This window comes from Ovis aries, chromosome 15 (genome assembly GCF_016772045.2).
Source record: "Ovis aries strain OAR_USU_Benz2616 breed Rambouillet chromosome 15, ARS-UI_Ramb_v3.0, whole genome shotgun sequence".
In the NCBI taxonomy this organism is placed as follows: domain Eukaryota; kingdom Metazoa; phylum Chordata; class Mammalia; order Artiodactyla; family Bovidae; genus Ovis; species Ovis aries.
In genome coordinates, this window is record NC_056068.1 from 428132 (window position 1) to 434808 (window position 6677).

At 37.4% G+C, this 6677-nt stretch overlaps 1 non-coding gene across 1 annotated transcript; it reads right to left on the reverse strand.

Annotated features, from left to right (window-relative positions):
- Window positions 1–6546: 6546 nt before the first annotated feature.
- Window positions 6547–6653, reverse strand: LOC114118606 (U6 spliceosomal RNA). Its single transcript, XR_003591845.1, has one exon. It is a non-coding gene; the product is annotated as a U6 spliceosomal RNA (small nuclear RNA).
- Between the last annotated feature and the right edge of the window lie 24 nt (window positions 6654–6677).

The following is a 6677-nucleotide window of genomic DNA, read 5'->3' on the forward strand; positions in this document are numbered from 1 at the left end:
ATCATTTGTGATAATATAAAATGAAGAGACTTTAAGTGCATTATGCTAAGTGAAATAAGCAGAAATAGAAAGACAATGCTATTTGATCTCATTTATATGTGACATTTAAAAGAAAACTCGGAAGCAGAGAGTGGAATGTTGACTGCCAAGTGCTGATGGATGACAGAAATTGGAGGATGTTGTTCAAAGTGTGGATAATTCTCCTGATAAGATAAACAAGGTTTGGGCATCTGATGTACAGGCTGGTGACAACAGTTAACAATATTGTAATATATACTGAAAGTTTCCTAGAGAGTAGATGTTAAATGTTCTCACCTCATGTGCACAGATTATAATTATGTGAGGTGATGGACGCATTGCATGCATGTGTGCTTATTTGCTTCAGTTGTGTCTGACTCTGCCAGGCTCCTCTGTCCGTGGGATTCTCCAGGCAAGAATACTGGAGTGGCTTGCCATTTCCTTCTCCAGATGGATGCATTATCTAACTTTATAATGGCAATTTCTTCATAGTACATATGTATATTGTATATGTGTATATATACTATTGTTATTGTGTTCAGTCATGTCTGATTCTTTGCGACCCCATGGACTGCAGACTGCCAGGCTTCTCTGTTCATGGAATTTTCCAGGCAAGAGTACTGGAGTGGGTTGCTATTTCCTTCTCCAGGGTATCTTCTCAACCCAGGGATCAAACCAGCATCTCTTGCATCTTCTGCATTGGCAGGCAGATACTTTTTCCACTGTGCCATCTGGTAATATACGCATGCATATATTTCACAATATGTATCTATATCAAATCATTATCAAGTTTGAAACAAACTAGGATGTGTGTATTAATCGCTCAGTGGTGCCTGACTGTTTGCAATGTCAGGGACTGTAGCCCACCAGGCTTCTATATCCGTGGAATTTTCCAAGCAAGAATATTGGAGGGAGTTGCCATTTCCTCCTCCAGGGTCCTTAAACTTACACAATGTTACATGTCAATTGCATCTCAATAAAGCTGGAAATATATATTATGAATTAAAAGGGAAGACTTATGAGCTGAAGACATTATATTTCTTCCACATAAACTTTATATATATATATATATATATATATATATATATATATATATATATATGTATGTATGTATATTCCCCACCCCCATGGGAGCAGGACAAAATTATATTCTTGTTCACAAAGAAAGTCTATGGTGATTCTTTTAGTGTGAAAGAGAAGTCGATCAGTCATGTCGGACTCTTTGAGACCCCATGGACTGTAGCCTACCAGGCTCCTCAGTCCACGGAATTCTCCATGGACTGGAATGGGCTGCCATTTCCTTCTCCAGGGATCTTCCTAACCCAGGGATCAAACCCAGGTCTCCAGCACTGCAGGGAAGTGCTGAGCCACCATCTGAGCCACCAGGGAAGCCACTCTTTTAGTGTAGCCCTCTTAAAGATTTTGTAGACTTTTCAAAATTGGAGTTTACCTCATTTAACAAGGGCCACATCCACAAACATCTCGTGAATAACCCTTCTCAGGTTTTGGTTAAAATTTGTCGGCAGTAGGATAATATCCTTAAGCCCTTTAGAAATAATTTTATGTAGTTAAACTGTTTATAAGACACATCTTAAGTCCTTCTGAAGTGAACTGAACTGAAATGAAGTCGCTCAATCGTGTCTGATGCTTTGCAATCCCATGGACTGGAGCCTGGAGCCTGGTAGGCTACAGTCCATTGTATTCTCCAGGCAAGAATCCTGGAGTGGGTTATTTCCTTCTCCAGGGGATCTTCCCTACCCAGGGATCGAACCCAGGTCTGCTGCATTGCAGGCAGATGCTTTACCGTCTGAGCTACTAGGGAAGCCCCAATTCCTCTGAAGTCTTAACAAATAGTCTTATATTTACAATATTGAGACAACATTTATCTCGATGCCATTTTTCCTAAGAGATTTTGACTATTTTGAATGACTGGGAATGGGAACCAGCTCCATTTTATGGAAAAATAAGTACAGACTCCTTTATTATTTTTTTTCTGAATTCTGCTTGAAAATTTGAGATACTTTAGTGACTCATCACTCTTTACTCATTATTTGTCACAACTTACACTTCTAAAAGAAACAGCTGGCACTTTCAATATTATAATTGGAAATCTTAATCAAAGTACCTGTTTCTATTTTCCAGTTACTGTAGGTGATGGTATGGCCAAACCTTTCAGGAAAGATAACAGTTCCCTTGTAAAACTTTAATTACAGACTCTTCAAAACCCTTCCAGCTGCTATCAGTCTTCTGGTACCAAGCAAATGTCACATGCTTTAAATTTTTGTTATGGAAGCACCCTTTCCTTTTTTCCCTGATTATCTTTTGCTACATGCATAACACTACATTTTCTTGACTTAAAACTATCATTTTATTTATCTCACAATTTTGTGGGCCAAGAATTCAGGCAGAGATTGACTGGATATTTCTTCTGCTTCAGATGTCATAGACTGAAGTCACTCTGTGCTATTCAAGTGATAACTGGATGGCCTGTAGGACCCAGGACAACTTAATCTACATGTGTGGTATCTTGGAAGTGCTGTCTGGAAGGGACCCATGGGGTTTCTCGCCCTATTCATTTAGATGAAAGTCAGCTAATTCTCTTCAGTAGGATAGTCAGACTTTTGACATGATGCTCAGAGATCCCAGTGGAAGGCAGTAGAAAGTGTCAGACCAGTTAAGAACTTATCCTCAAATTAGCTTACTCCTATTTTTACCATCTTCTGTTGTTCAAAGCAGTCAGATACCCTGCCCAGGTTTGAGGCAGTGGAGAAATAGATGACATCATGTCATTTGAAAGTGACAAAGTCACATTGTGTTAACAGCAGATGGTGATGTTCTATTCATTTTTTTTTTAATTTTTATTTTTACTTTATTTTACTTTACAATACTGTATTGGTTTTGCCATACATTGACATGAATCCACCACGGGTGTACATGAGTTTCCAATCCTGAACCCCCATCCCACCTCCTACCCCATATCATCTATCTGGATCATCCCCGTGCACCAGCCCCAAGCATCCTATATCCTGTATCTAACATAGACTGGCGATTTGTTTCCTACATGATAGTATAAATGTTTCAGTGCCTTTCTCCCAAATCATCCCACCCTTTCACTCTCCTTCAGAGTCCGAAAGTCCATTCTATACATCTGTGTCTCTTTTGCTGTCTCGCATACAGGTTCATCATTACCATCTTTCTAAATTCCATATATATGTGTCAGTATACTGTATTGGTGTTTTTCTTTCTGGCTTATTTCACTCTGTATAATCGGCTCCAGTTTCATCCATCTAATTAGCACGGGTTCAAATGTATTATTTTTAATGGCTGAGTAACACACCATTGTGTAGAGTAACACTCCATTGTGTATATGTACCACAGCTTTCTTATCCATTCATCTGCTGATGGACATCTAGGTTGTTTCCATGTTCTGGTTATTATAACCAGTGCTGCAGTGAACATTGGGGTACATGTGTCTCTTTCAATTCTGGTTTCCTTGGAGTGTATGCCCAGCAGTGGGATTTCTGGGTCATATGTCAGTTCTACTTGCAATTTTTTAAGGAATCTCCATACTGTTCTCCATAGTGGCTGTACTAGTTTGCATTCCAACCAACAGTGTAAGAGAGTACCCATTTCTCCACACCCTCTCCAGCATTAATTGCTTGCAGACTTTTGGATCGCAGCCATTCTGACTGGTGTGAAAAGGAACCTCATTGTGGTCTTGATTTACATTTCTCTGATAGTGAGTGATGTTGAGCATCTTTTCATGTGTTTGTTAGCCATCCGTATGTCTTCTTTGGAGAAATGTCTATTCAGTTCTTTGGCCCGTTTTCTGATTGGGTCATTTATTTTTCTGGAATTGAGCTGCATAAGTTGCTTGTATATTTCTGAGGTTGGTTGTTTGTCAGTTGTTTCATTTGCTATTGTTTTCTCCCATTCAGAAGGCTGTCTTTTCACCTTGCTTATAGTTTCCTTTGTTGTGCAGAAGCTTTTAATTTTAATTAGGTCCCATTTATTTATTTTTGCTTTTATTTCCAGAATTCTGGGGGGTGGATCATAGAGGAACCCACTGTGATTTATGTCGGAGAGAGTTTTGCCTATTTTCTTCTCTAGGAGTTTTATAGTTTCTGGTCTTACATTTAGATCTTTAATCCATTCTGAGTTTATTTTTCTCTACGGTGTTCGAAAGTGTTCTAGTTTCACTCTTTTACAGGTGGTTGACCAGTTTTCCCAGCACCACTTGTTAAAGAGATTGTCTTTACTCCATTGTATATTCTTGCCTCCTTTGTCGAAGATAAGGTGTCCATATGTGTGTGAATTTATCTCTGGGCTTTCTATTTTGTTCCATTGATCTATATGTCTGTCTTTGTGCCAGTACCATACTGTCTTGATGACTGGGGCTTTGTAGTAGAGCCTCAAGTCAGGCAAGTTGTTTCTTCCAGTTCCATTCTTCTTTCTCAAGATTGCTTTGGCTATTCGAGGTTTTTTGTATTTCCAGACAAATCTTGAAATTCTTTGTTCTAGTTATGTGAAAAATATCGCTGGTAGCTTGATAGGGATTGCACTGAATCTGTAGATTGCTTTAGCTAGTATACTCATTTTCACTATATTGATTCTCCCGATCCATGAACATGGTATATTTCTCCATCTATTAGTGTCCTCTTTGATTTCTTTCATCAGTGTTTTATAGTATTCTATATATGTCTTTAGTTTCTTTCAGTAGATACATTCTTAAGTATTTCATTCTTTTCATTGCAATGGTGAATGGAATTGTTTCCTTAATTTCTTTTTCTACTTTCTCATTATTAGTGTATAGGAGTGCAAGACATTTCTGTGTATTGATTTTATATCCTGCAACTTTACTATATTCATTGATTAGCTCTAGTAATTTTCTGGTGGAGTCTTTAGGGTTTTTCTATGTAGAGGATCATGTCATCTGCAAACAGTGAGAGTTTACTTCTTCTTTTCCAATTTGGATTCCTTTTATTTCTTTTCCTGCTCTGATAGCTGTGGCCAAAATTTCCAGGACTATGTTTGATAGTAGCGGTGAAAGTGGGCACCCTTGTCTTGTTCCTGACGTTAGGGAAATGCTTTCAGTTTTTCATCACTGAGGATAATGTTTGCTGTGGGTTTGTCATATATAGCTTTTATTGTGTTGAGGATTGTTCCTTCTATTCCTACTTTCTGGAGAGTTTTCAACAAATGGATGTTGAATTTTGTCAAAGGGCTTCTCTGCATCTATTGAGCTAATCATATGGCTTTTATTTTTCAATTTGTTAATGTGGTGAATTACATTGATAGATTTACGGATATTTAAGAATCCTTGCATTCCTGGGATAAAGCACGCTTGATCATGGTGCATGATCTTTTTAATGTGTTGTTGGATTCTAATTGCTAGAATTTTGTTGAGGATTTTTGCATCTATGTTCATCAGTGATATTGGCTTGTAGTTTTATTTTTTGTGGCATCTTTGTCAGGTTTTGGTATTAGGGTGATGGTGGCCTCATAGAATGAGTTTGGAAGTTTACCATCCTCTGCAATTTTCTGGAAGAGTTTGAGTAGGATAGGTGTCAGCTCTTCTCTAAATTTTGGGTAGAATTCAGCTGTGAAGACATCTGGACCTGGGCTTTTGTTTGCTGTAAATTTTCTGATTACAGTTTCAATTTCCGTGCTTGTGATGGGTCTGTTAACATTTTCTATTTCTTCCTGGTTCAGTTTTGGAAAGTTGTACTTTTCTAAGAATTTGTCCACTTCTTCCACGTTGTCCATTTTATTGGCATATAATTGCTGATAGTAGTCTCTTATGATCCTTTGTATTTCTGTGTTGTCTGTTGTGATCTCTCCATTTTCATTTCTAGTTTTATTGATTTGAGTTTTCTCTCTTTGTTTCTTGATGAGTGTGGCTAATGGTTTGTCAATTTTATTTATCCTTTCAAAGAACCAGCTTTTGGCTTCGTTGATTTTTGCTATGGTCTCTTTTGTTTTGCATTTATTTCTTCCCTAATTTTTAAGATTTCTTTCCTTCTACTAACTCTGGGGTTCTCCATTTCTTCTTTTTCTAGTTCCTTTAGTTGTAGAGTTAGGTCATTTATTTGACTTTTTTCTTGTTTCTTGAGGCATGCCTGTATTGCTATGAACTTTCCTCTTAGCACTACTTTTATAGTGTCCCACAGGTTTTGAGTTGTTGTGTTTTCATTTTCATTCATTTCTATGCATATTTTGATTTCTTTTTGATTTCTTCTGTGATTTGTTGGTTATTCAGAAGTGTGTTGTTCAGCCTTCATATGTTGGAGTTTTTAATAGTTTTTCTCCTGTAATTGAGATCTAATCTTAATGCATTAATGTCAGAAAAGATGCTTGGAATGATTTCAATTTTTTTTTTTAAATTTATCAAGTTTAGATTTATGGCCCAGGATGTGATCTATGCTTGAGAAGGTTCCGTGCGCATTTGAGAAAAAGGTGAAATTCATTGTTTTGGGGTGAAATGTCCTATAGATATCAATTAGGTCTAACAGGCCTATTGCATCATTTAAAAATATGGAATGCTTCAAGAATTTGCATGTCATCCTTGCACAGCGGCCATGCTAATCTTCTCTGTATCGTTCCAATTTTAGTATATGTGCTTCCGAAGTGAGCACTGTAGTAATTTTTTAAAAATACAA